At 27.6% G+C, this 12,574-nt stretch overlaps 1 protein-coding gene across 1 annotated transcript in view; it reads left to right on the plus strand.

Annotated features, from left to right (window-relative positions):
• LOC129989369 (uncharacterized) overlaps positions 1–12,574 on the plus strand; it is a 46,951-nt gene that overhangs the window by 14,373 nt on the left and 20,004 nt on the right. The gene's annotated exons all lie outside the window — the stretch shown is intronic.

Here is a 12,574-nt window from a genome sequence, read left to right on the forward strand (position 1 = left end):
TTTCGGCCCTTCTTCCCCACTTCTGGCTTTTGTACTGCGCTGTGGCGGACGTCTTGTCCGCGTCTCTGCTTGTAAATAATTATGCTTTCCCCGATGGATTAAAAAGAATTTAAAAAGTTTCTTCACTGTCTTCAAAACTGCATCATGCTTCACAACAAATAATGTTATATATATATATATATATATATATATATATATATATATATATATATATATATATATATATATATATATATATATATATATATATATATATATATATATATATATATATATATATATATATATATATATATATATATATATATATATATATATATATATATATATATATATATATATGACAAAATGAATCGTTTTTCATAGAAAAAAATATCAAGAATATAAAGCCAAAACTAAGAACAAAAAAAAAAAAAAAAGAAAGAAAAAAAAAAAAAAGAATTGTAGTTTTAACTTTTTGTTTATTTTCACATATATTTGCCATTCCTATAATGCAAAGTTAAATAATATTTTTTACGAATTTTGTAATAGTTATATAAATGAAATTACAAGAACTATAAGATTTGAACAAGATAAAAAAAAAAGTCCATAATTAGAAAATAAAAATAATATTTGCTTCATGTTTAAGTAATTAAATTTTGAGTCCATGCTTAAATTAAGTGTATTTAAATTTATGTCAACATCTTCTATGGAAGAGGCTATAATGTGAAATTAAATAAATGCAATAATTAAAAACTTGTATTCTCTTTTCATAGGAGGAGCGTGATAGATAAATAAATGCTATAATTAAAAATTTATGTCAAATTTTCAAGGAATTTGAAAACCAACACACGCGTTGAAAAAAAAAAAAAGAAAATTGCACCAGTACTGTCTATTTTGTAGTAATTCCAACCAACGTTATAGAGGTTCATTGCAGTTCATTGGCCACCGGCCGTGGCCTTCAGCTGCATTCGTGGAAAAGTTTTGACTTGAGAGGAGTAGAATTTAATCGAGTATGTTTCGAGGTCGAAGCAGCCATTTTTGGTTCAAAAGTTGACATAAATATAAACTGATATAAAAACTTCATATCATATTTTATCAATTTAATCATTTCGTTTTTCAATAATATTACTTTGTATAGGAACAAAAACATAGGCTAATAGTAAAGTTTCATAATTTTTTTTTTTTTTTTTTTTCATATTCAGAAAATTGTAAAGGTTTTAAATTGAGATCGAATTTTCATTTATATTTTACAACATGCTTTTTCAGTTTTTATTCATTTAATATTAGTTTTATATACCATTTTAAGAAGTTTCGTACGCCAATTGTTTTATATACGGGGAAATTACAAAAGATTTTTACAGAATTTCTCGTACATTTTTAACAACCGAAATGAGTACTAGACATTGAAGTCTACATCCATTTTTTTTTCACATACCTTCATATACAATGCGTGCTCTGATCATTACAAAGAAACTCCTTACAATTAAATCGTCCTCCTCCATTTTTTTTCAATGCCATTTTTTAATTACCCTCCTGATTGCACGGCCGTACAATCTAGTCATTGTTGGCCATCCCGGAGGAGAACCGGCGCCCACCGAAGGTCAGTCGGCAACAATCGCCGCTGGACGATGACCCGCGGTTCTTTATGACTACTGTCATCATTGAGGGATCCCGCAAGGAGAGAGATGTGAGGGGGGGGGGAGGGATTGGCGAAAGGATAGAGCTACTTGGAGTGATGAGGGATTGAGAGATGACAGAGTGGGGAATTGAGATGTGTGATCGATATTTATGAGGCTATCAAACTAATCGAAGGAAATTGTTTTTCTGAGATTGTTATTATTATTATTAATTGTTTACGATGAACTTATCTTTGGCGACAGGGAGAAAGATTTGTTGGCTAAAACCGACCATTGGTGATCAGATTTTTCTAGTTCGGTCGATCGTTTTTTTTTTTTTTTTTTCGCTGCAACAAGTCGAATTTTTTAATACTTTTTGAAGCTCATATTAAATTTATTCATTTCTAAACTTAATTATTGACTATAATGTTTCTCAATTCATGTTTTAATTTTCATTCACTCTTTTATGACATGATTGTCTGGGGTTTTTCGACAAAAAATCCTATGTTATATAAGACTAGTGATCATTTGTTTCTCTCTTCTTTACTTCTGCTTTTGTGCCGCGCTGCGTCTTCTTGTAAATAAATTGCTTTCCCGAGATGGATATTAAAGAGAGAATAAAACGGAATTAAAAAAAACCCGAAAGTATTGATTTTTTTGAAATTCTCTTTATCTAATGCCAACTATCAGCATTGATTATTGTCTGTTGAAATTATCCAGGATAATTAGATTTTGATGTTGTTTTGAATTATTTCTTATTCAGATGAATGAAATTAAAAATTCAGTAATATTTTCGATAATTGATTGAATATAATAATCAAATTGAATAAATAATATATTCAGTTAACCGACATCATTATTCAAAATCGTTGATTATGCGAACTGGGTACATTCTGGTGTTATTTAAATTATTTTAAAGTTCAGTCGGATTATCCAGCTTAAATAAACAATTTACGTCAGTCGTTGGTTGTCTGACATTATCAACCAAGAGTTTTTATTATTCTGGATAATTATTTGGATAATCGACTTTTCATGTATTGAATAACTTAACAGTTCCTACTTGCAATGTTGGGGCCGCGGTGGCCTGGTGGTAAGGTCTCGGCTACGGAACCGGAGGGTTTCAGGTTCGAGACCCGATTCCACCGAAGAACCGTCGTGTAAGAGGGTCAGTTGCACGTTAAATCCGTCCTGGCCAAACGTCCTCCCGTTGGTGTGGTGTGGAGAGGGGGGTGCCAGTTCAGGTGGCATCCTCGTCATCTGACCGTGGTTCAAAATTACAACGTCCGTCCCAAAATAGCCCGAGTGTTGCTTCAAACGGGACGTATATATAACTAATATAACTAAACGTATAATATATATAACTAATATAACGTAATATAACTAAACTAAACTAAACCTACGTGTAATGTTATTTACCTTCAATTTATGACCAAATAAAATTTTTGTAGCACTTATTAAAGATAAATTATTGCAAATTCTATTATAATATTTCATAAAAGTGTATTGTGTCTTATAGGGAGTTGGGTGTCGAAATACTAATTTATTCTTTAGTAAAATAATAAATTAGTTTTATATGCACCGTCGATAATAGATCAATTTAATAAATGAATATCTATCTTTCTATCTATTTATCTATCTATACTTATGTCTATCTATCTGAATCTATATCTCTCTCTATATATACTTTTCAAGACAAAGAGGGTCTATCTATATCTGTATCCACACACACACACACACATGCTTTTCAAGACAAAAGGAAAATCACTGCCAATATTTGAAATCCTTAAAATTAATTAAAATATAAGTTAATTAAAAATTAAACAAGTGTTTTGTGTTTTTCAGACATAGTATTATATTACAAAAAGTATTTTTTACTATCAATTTCTTTAACTAAAAAAAAAAACAATCTATTTTTAATGATATTAAACACTTTCAATTCTGTAATATTTTCCTTTGACTTTAACATATTTTTTTCAATTAATTAGATAATAATCTGTGGCAATACTTTTATTCGTATGTAGAAATTCATACTATTTTCATTGTTCTTCCATTCATTCAATTGTATGCTTTTGACAATGTTTATAATTAAAAAAGGAAAAAATTGCTTCCTTTGGACAATTCCAAACTTATATCGGAATATATACAGTTTTTTATGTGCACATCCAATAATTTGTAGTAGTAGTAAAATGAACTTTTATATAAATGCCTATTATATTAACACACACACAAAATATTCAGAAATTAAAGGCGATAAAGTTTTCCTTTTGGGTACCAACTAAAAGATTTTGCAACACCAAATTGAGAAACCAAGATTTTATGATTCATAAAACCTAATCCTGAAATGTATACTCTTTGCTCTATGCAGAATGAAATAATTTTTCTGTGTGCGTAAGTATAGCCATTTATAAGCAGTTTCAAAAAAAAAAATTTATTTGTAATATGGCTTAAAAATTTTTGATCAATACAAAAAAAAATTTTTTTTTTGATCGCTACAATGGCTTAAAAATTTTTGATCAATACAAAAAAAAATTTTTTTTTGATCGCTACAATGCTTAAAAATTTTTGATCAATACAAAAAAAAATTTTTTTTTGATCGCTACAATGGCTTAAAAATTTTTGATCAATACAAAAAAAAATTTTTTTTTTTTGATCGCTACAATGCTTAAAAATTTTTGATCAATACAAAAAAAAAATTTTTTTTTGATCGCTACAATGGCTTAAAAATTTTTGATCAATACAAAAAAAAAATTTTTTTGATCGCTACAATGGCTTAAAAATTTTTGATCAATACAAAAAAAAATTTTTTTTTGATCGCTACAATGCTTAAAAATTTTTGATCAATACAAAAAAAAAAATTTTTTGATCGCTACAATGGCTTAAAAATTTTTGATCAATACAAAAAAAAATTTTTTTTTTGATCGCTACAATGCTTAAAAATTTTTGATCAATACAAAAAAAAAATTTTTTTTTTGATCGCTACAATGGCTTAAAAATTTTTGATCAATACAAAAAAAAATTTTTTTTTTGATCGCTACAATGGCTTAAAAATTTTTGATCAATACAAAAAAAAAATTTTTTTTGATCGCTACAATGCTTAAAAATTTTTGATCAATACAAAAAAAAAATTTTTTTTTGATCGCTACAATGGCTTAAAAATTTTTGATCAATACAAAAAAAAATTTTTTTTTTTGATCGCTACAATGCTTAAAAATTTTTGATCAATACAAAAAAAATTTTTTTTTGATCGCTACAATGGCTTAAAAAATTTTGATCAATACAAAAAAAAATTTTTTTTTTTGATCGCTACAATGCTTAAAAATTTTTGATCAATACAAAAAAAAAATTTTTTTTTTGATCGCTACAATGGCTTAAAAATTTTTGATCAATACAAAAAAAAAATTTTTTTTTTGATCGCTACAATGGCTTAAAAATTTTAGATACATACAAATTGCTATATACAAAATGAAATAATTTTTAACTCGAAATTATTCTAAAGTAATATATAAAGGCTGAATCATTTCCGCTTTTATTATAGTTTTGAAATCGCATGTAATAAGATTTTGAGACAGACTCCCTTAAACATTGAATGAATTTCTCAAAATAATCGCACTGAATATTCATTTCCTAATTATTTAATCACTCAATAATAGTAAAAATGAAAAATCATAAAAATCATTTTATGCAATGATTTACGGACGTGTTTAATTTTTTTCTTTAAATTAATTAATCCATTCTAAATTACAAAAAAAAAAGCGTATCAGCCTATCTATTGTAAAATAATCATTTCGTTCCTATATAAAAAGAAATAAAAGGTGATTTTAATTATTTGGAAAGTGAAGCATTGTAAATTTCGAAATCCATATATATATATATATATATATATATATATATATATATATATATAAAAGCGTATCAGCCTATCTATTGTAAAATAATCATTTCGTTCCTATATAAAAAGAAATAAAAGGTGATTTTAATTATTTGGAAAGTGAAGCATTGTAAATTTCGAAATCCATATATATATATATATATATATATATATATATATATATATATATATATATATATATATATATAAAGAAAAAGTGATTCAGAAATGAATGAAAAAGATTTTAAATAAACTCATTCTTCACTTAAAGAATAAACATAAAAGTAATGAAGCACTAAGCTGAATAAACAATAAGTCATTATAAAATTCATCAAAGCTCTAAAATAAAGAATGCTTGTTAAAATGAAAACTATAATATTCAAGAAGAATGCTTTTCATATTTTTTGTAGATTTAAACAGCATTTAATGAATGCCATCAACTCTTTGGAGAAAAAAAAACAAAAAAAAAACAGCTTTTTACAAATAACAGAAAATATCGTTTGCGTCCTAATATTTATCATTTCAATTCTGATGATACAAAAAAAAAAAAAAAAAAGGAAATGAAAAAAAGCAAACGATAAATACCAATTTCTGATTTCCAAAACCTGTCGTTTATGAGAAAAAAGAAAAAGAAAACGAAACAGTTCCCATAACATTACTTACGAAAAAAAGATGAAATTCCCTAATCACATGATCATCGATGCGAGCAGAGGGGGTAAAAAATCATTACCCAACACCTGTTGATTGTATTCTTTCTTGGACAAAAAAAGAATCATTAGGGAGGGGGAGGACCCAACGTTTTCTAGGGAACGAAGCCGGATACTTGGAAGCATCCCCTTCGAAATTATAGGGATGTAGTAGCCGACGTTTCTACATTCAACATGACGAAAAGCGTTGTCATTATTTTAGCATTAAGGATGAATGGCGACGATGACAATTTTTCGGTAACTGAAGTGAAGGGACCCGTAGAAATGCAACTTGCTATTAAAGGAATGTTCTTTTATTTTGAATATCGTCTGCAACGTATAGGAGGAGGAGTAATTGTTGAAAGAATGGAAAAGATGAGTGTATTTCTTTGATGGTGGAGTAAAAAAAAGAATCTGGCAACATCAATAAAATAAGCAATTTGGAATTTTTAAAAAAAATAGTCCGAAGAATGTAGATCGTAATAAGGTATTATTTGACAGAATCGTCTACATTTTTTTTGTATTGCTATTTATCTGAAAAAATTGGAATTCTTTAATAATGGAATCGTTTTCAGAAAGAGAGAAAGGAACACTTAAAGCTATATCGAGAACGTAAAATTTTTCAGGATGATTTTTCAGAATTCACTTTAGTTGGTTTATGTTCATCGATGAAGCTTTAAAACAGAAATATTTTAAGATGGTTTATTTAGTTGTTCTTAGTTTCAGTTGATTATGAATATTGTCTTGAATTGCAAATTTCAGCATCAAAATTTGTTAATCGCAAATACAGAGTCTAAACAATTTTTTTAAAATAAAGAAATATGTTAATAATAAAAATTTAACTTTTTTATTGCATAGATTAATGTCCGAAAGGAAAATAAATTATATAATTTATAATTTTTATTTATTTTTAACACTGGCTTCTTTAGGTAACTTTTTCTTCTTAAACAATGCATAAATTTTACATTTACTTCTTAATTAATTTGAGTTATAATAATTTATTTTTTAAAAGCCGAATTTTGCGACCAATTGATTTATCGAAAATATTGGTTATGTTAAAAAAATTGTAAAATTTCTAAATTTTTTTATGTTTTTTTTTAACGCGGGCTTCTTTGAGTTACTTTTTCTTTATAAATAATGCATAAATTTTGCATTTACTTCTTAATTAATTTACTTTCTAATTATTTATTTTTTTACAAGGCAAATTTTTGGCGAGTTGATTTATTGGGAATAGGGGTTATATTAAATTCCTTGTAAAATCCCTTATGCATAATTAATAGTCTTGGTTTCCTAAAAATGATATTTTAAAATTATGATGCACATTTGAGCCCTGTTATTTTAATAACTTGTACCTGTTCTTTTTATGGGGTACTTGAACCTCAATGGTGAAGTCAAGTCACGCATTAGAATCACATGTAAAATTTATCTAAATATGAAACTTCACTTTTTTATTTCTCAGTTGACACGTTTTACATGCGTTGTATGAATATTTTTGTTTGGATATTAGATGGATAGAATATGTTAATAAGAAAATACGAAATAAAAGCTTGCGGAAATTCTTAATAGATGCCACAAAAAATGTATGAAATAAAATAAGAAAGTCAAAATTTATAAGGAAATGGAATTGAAGAAGTTAAAATTGAAAGAAATGGAAGAATACATTTCCTTGCTTCAAAAATATATTCATTTCTTTATATTTCATTCCTTTGCTTTCAAAAATTGAATAAAAACATACAAATAAATTTACGAGTTAAAGTTACAGTGACAAAAATCATATTTTCTTTGTTTTTCAAAAATCAATTCATTGTGAAAATTGTTTTTATATTATCATTTCAGAGGTGTCTTGGGTTCTATATTTAAATTGGGGGTTAAATTTAATTTAATTTGTATATTGATTAGAATTTTAGGCTTCACATTTAAAAGATGACTTTATTATAATTTTAATCTGTTCAAATATTTGCAAAAATAATGAAAATGGTTCACATTTCATTGCAACCATAGAAAGTATTGTTGCAAATATTGCATAATTTAAAAAATGGCTTGTAAAGATTTAGAAAAAAGATTGCACTCTATTTAAATTGGTATGTCTAAAGTGATTATTATTTTATTTTTAAGGAGGTGCAAAATTCCTTTCTGTGTGTTTACTTTTAAGGAATGTTATTAAGGTGTACGTACACACTAGAAGATTTTTTTTTTTAATTTTAACTTTAAAAATCCAGTTTTTTCACAGTAGGTCATTAATATATGTTTAAACTCATTTCAGTGAGAAAAAAAACCATACTACACTAATTATTAATTAATTAAATAATATTTAATGAGGTAATTAGCCTATTTTTTGAAACATGATATCTTAAATTCTAATTTATACAGACACACAATTCTAGTTGAAAATGATGCTTAATATTAGTCTTCATGTTGTCTGCCTCAATCAAGTTATAAAAGTATATAGTTTTTTTTAAACAATTTTTTCATCAAAGATGAATGGAAAAAGCGAGATTTTTTCTGTCATTTTAACTTTTAAATAGCTATTAAAAATTTATTTCCATAAATATAACTTTGATTAAGGCACAAAACATCCGCTATTTCAAACAGATAATTTTGATATATAAATAACTGTATTTGGTTCATTTCTTGTTGAGTTATGATTGTTTGAATGAAGCAACATAGTGGGAAAATATCATTCTTCATAAAATGAGTTTTAAAAACGCCATGACTAGAGTTTTTAATGAAAGCACCTCAAGAAAAATAATTATAACTCGAGAAATATTTCGAATATTGACAACATCTTGGTATCGTTTGAAAGCTAAATGATCAGAGAGCATTATTAAACAATAAAAAAATATTCGATATTTTGAACGATTTTCGAAGTTTCAAGTGTGTACATACACCTTAATTCCGAATGTATTAACGGAAATACCAAAAATTATTTTGAAAAAAAAAAGTTTCGAGGTGTACATTTCTATGTTCCAAAATTATTTATTCCAAACTTGTTAGCTCTTGTTCAAATAATTTGCTCTGCAGAGCGCTAAAAAAACGTGTTTTCTCTTTTATTATATTTATTTATATCAAAGCTTGAGTATCATCGTGATTTTTTTTTAATATTACGTTCTGAAAGGTCTTTTGATGATATCGAAAATTTCCAGGTAATTATTTTTAACATTCGTCCCGTTTTTCAAACATAAGATGGAAAACATGGTCATAACGTAGTATGAATTGTGAAGGTGAATATGTTTTGTTAACTGAATGGAAGTGATTTGAAAAAACACAATGTGCCATTAGACGAAATTAGAATATGCTATTCCAATTGTTGTTTGAAGAAAGGAAAACGAAATGCATCTTTTTCTTTAATAAAGATATTAAATTAAAACTGCCAAAATAATCAAAATGGGATAGGGAAGCATGAAGAAAATGGTTCTTTCTTTTTCTTATGTATTCGAAAAAATACGAATTTATCTGTTTTAAAGCTTCTTGTTCCACTAGAATGCATTGTTTTCAAAAATTAGTTTCAAAACTTCTTTCGGGTCATATACGTATGACTCTTATTTTCAATAAGCTTGAATTTAGCATTGAAAATTTACTAGAACTAGTTCAGTAAAATCTGAGAAAATTAAACAAAATAAAGTTGTTGTTGTTGTTTTTAAATGTCGAGAGATTTATTCTAATAAGAAATACGATTCGGCGTTTAATTTCTTTCTTCTTATATACTTTCTATACCCATATCAACAGCGCTTTTCATTTTAGATCTAAACTTTTAAAATGCATTTTTATGTACAATAGAATCTTGTCTTATACAAAAGTAGCCTTTAGCAATTTTATTTAATAATATTTTATTAAAAGAGACGACAAAAATTCATTTATGTTTTGTTTTCATGTCGTCCTGAGCATCTATATCTCTGTTGCTCCCTTTTTGCTACGCCACTGGAAATCTGATCAAAATCTCGAAATCGAATTTTTTATGATTATAGTGTTTTTTATTCTGTATATACTTCGTGTGCTAAAAATTATAAAAGGGTCTTATTTTTTAAAAGTATGTTAGTACGTGGAGTACCAACCAATAAAATTCAAAGAGAAAATAATTTTTCTATATTTTTTCCGATTCTGGATCATAGAAATCTAGTGGCGGGGATTTGCCTTCATGATGAGAGGATCACGAATTCCGTCGCGATATGTGGCATCTGATCAAAATATCGAGATCGAATTTTTGATGGTTATAGTGTTTTCTGTTTAAGTATACTTCGTTTACTATAAAGTATAAAAGGGCTTTATTTTCAAAAAGTTGTTAATACGCAAGGTATCAATAAAATTCAATGAGAAAATACTTTTTCTATATTATTTTCGGTTTCTAATGAGTGAATCACGAATTCCGTCGCAATATGATCAAAATCTCGAAATCGTAGTTTTAACGATTATAGTGTTTTTTTTACTTTGTATACTTCATTTGCTAAAGAGTATAAAAAACACACCTTATTTTCAAAAAATATCTTAGTAATAAGATATTTTTACTAAGATATGCTCCCAATCAAGTTAAGTGAGGAAATGCTTTTTCTGTATTATTTGCGGTTCTGGACCATGGAAGTCTAGTGGCGGAGACTTGCCCTCATGATGAAAGGATCATAAATTCCGTCGCGAAAAGTGTCTGGTCAAAGCGTCGACGTCTGCATATTGTGGTGTGGAAATTCCTTGAGTTGGCACTAATTTTTTTTGTTATCCTTATTGATAGAATACTGTTCAGAATTTTCTGTTCCAACTGCGGAAACCTTGACCAAGCTGTTAGAAGAGATGATGAGTTAACTATAGTCATTCGCTATTCATATTGACAGTCTGAAATAATCTGTAGGATGTAGAAGTCGACATTAATTTAAAATATAATATTTTGAAAAAAAAAAAGTGGGAGTGGTTATTCCAAACTTTTCTCGCATATTCTGTAATGAAGGTTTCATCTATAATAAACGTCTTGCATGGCATTGGTGTCTAATAATTACGAAATATTAACTTTTGGCGGGAATTTGGCATTTTTAGTGAATTTATCGTCTTATCCTTGGCGAGTTTTTGGCGATTAATCCCTGGAATGATATTAATAACATCCAAAAATGGAATTTGCATTTTAGACACGTTTTTTTTTTTTTTTTTTCAACTGACTAAAACAAAAATTTTGCATAAAATGATGCCAAATTTGTTATATGTAAGTCAGTGCGTTTTTTAGTTATTGCGTTTGCATGTTTCTAAAAGTACCGACAGACAGACGATCAATTCCTTCCTAGACATGGCTCAAAATTTGAAAAAATGTTTTCACTATAGATGCTAAATCTGTGTACCAAATTTTATCTCTCTAGCACTCTTCGTTTTGTAGTTATCATGTTAATTTATTTTCGGAAAGACGGACTTCCTCTGAAAATTTTTTCTCAAAATGTGATAGAAATCTGTAAATTTGGTGCAATAACCGCATGCCAAATTTCAAATGCCTACCTCAAAGTGTTTTTGTGTTATCTTTATCACAGACAGATGGGCGGACATTTCCCAAAAATGTGTTTTTCGAAAGGTCTAAAACGTGAAGTTCCGTCAAAATATCGAGTTCGAGTTTTTTCGACGATTGCTGTACTTACTGTATACTACGCATACGAGAAAGTAAAAAGCATATATATTATGTACGTAATGATATTTTAATTCTAATTTCAATTTAATTAATTTCCTAGATTTTATCTTAATTTAGCCCATAGTAACTTCATTCTAAAAATATTCTCTTATTTCGTGATCCAATTCCACTTTCGGTTTAATTAAACCCTTTGTAAACATTATGCACCATCAGTACTACGTATCAAATGAAAGTGATACTTTCGTTGCCCTGGTCAGAGGTTAAAACATGTATTCCATCGGCGTGTGGCCGGAAATCTCATGTTATATATGCCTAGTGATCATTTGTTTCTCTCTTCTTTCCTTCTGCTTTTGTGTCGCGCTGCGTCTGCTTGTAAATAAATTGCTTTATTGAGAAGGATATTAAAGAGAGAATAAAACGAAATTAAAAATACGATGTCTCGTCTATGTCTTGAAACCTGCATTCTGCTTCAACCAAAATAATGTTACATATTATTTTGTCGACAGGATTCGAAATCCATTACATGTATATGAAATCCTCTACTATTGTCTGAAGAAGCTTAGAATTTTTTTTTTTTTTTTTTATTCATTTGTGAGTCAGCCCTTAGAGTTTTTTTATGTTCCATCACCTTGACTCATTGGCGGATTTCCGACAAGCTCAAGGTAACGGAACGGAGGCCCGCAGGCAGTTTCTTTCTAAATGTTATTTGCCTATCTACAAATAAAAAAATATTTAAAATATTCAAATTTTTTGAACTATGAAATAGTGAGATAAAATCAACATTTTCTGAAATGTAACTGGCCAGTTTCCTATCTCTTTCATTGTGTTC

The sequence above is a fragment of the Argiope bruennichi genome, chromosome 10, assembly GCF_947563725.1.
Source record: "Argiope bruennichi chromosome 10, qqArgBrue1.1, whole genome shotgun sequence".
NCBI lineage: Eukaryota > Metazoa > Arthropoda > Arachnida > Araneae > Araneidae > Argiope > Argiope bruennichi.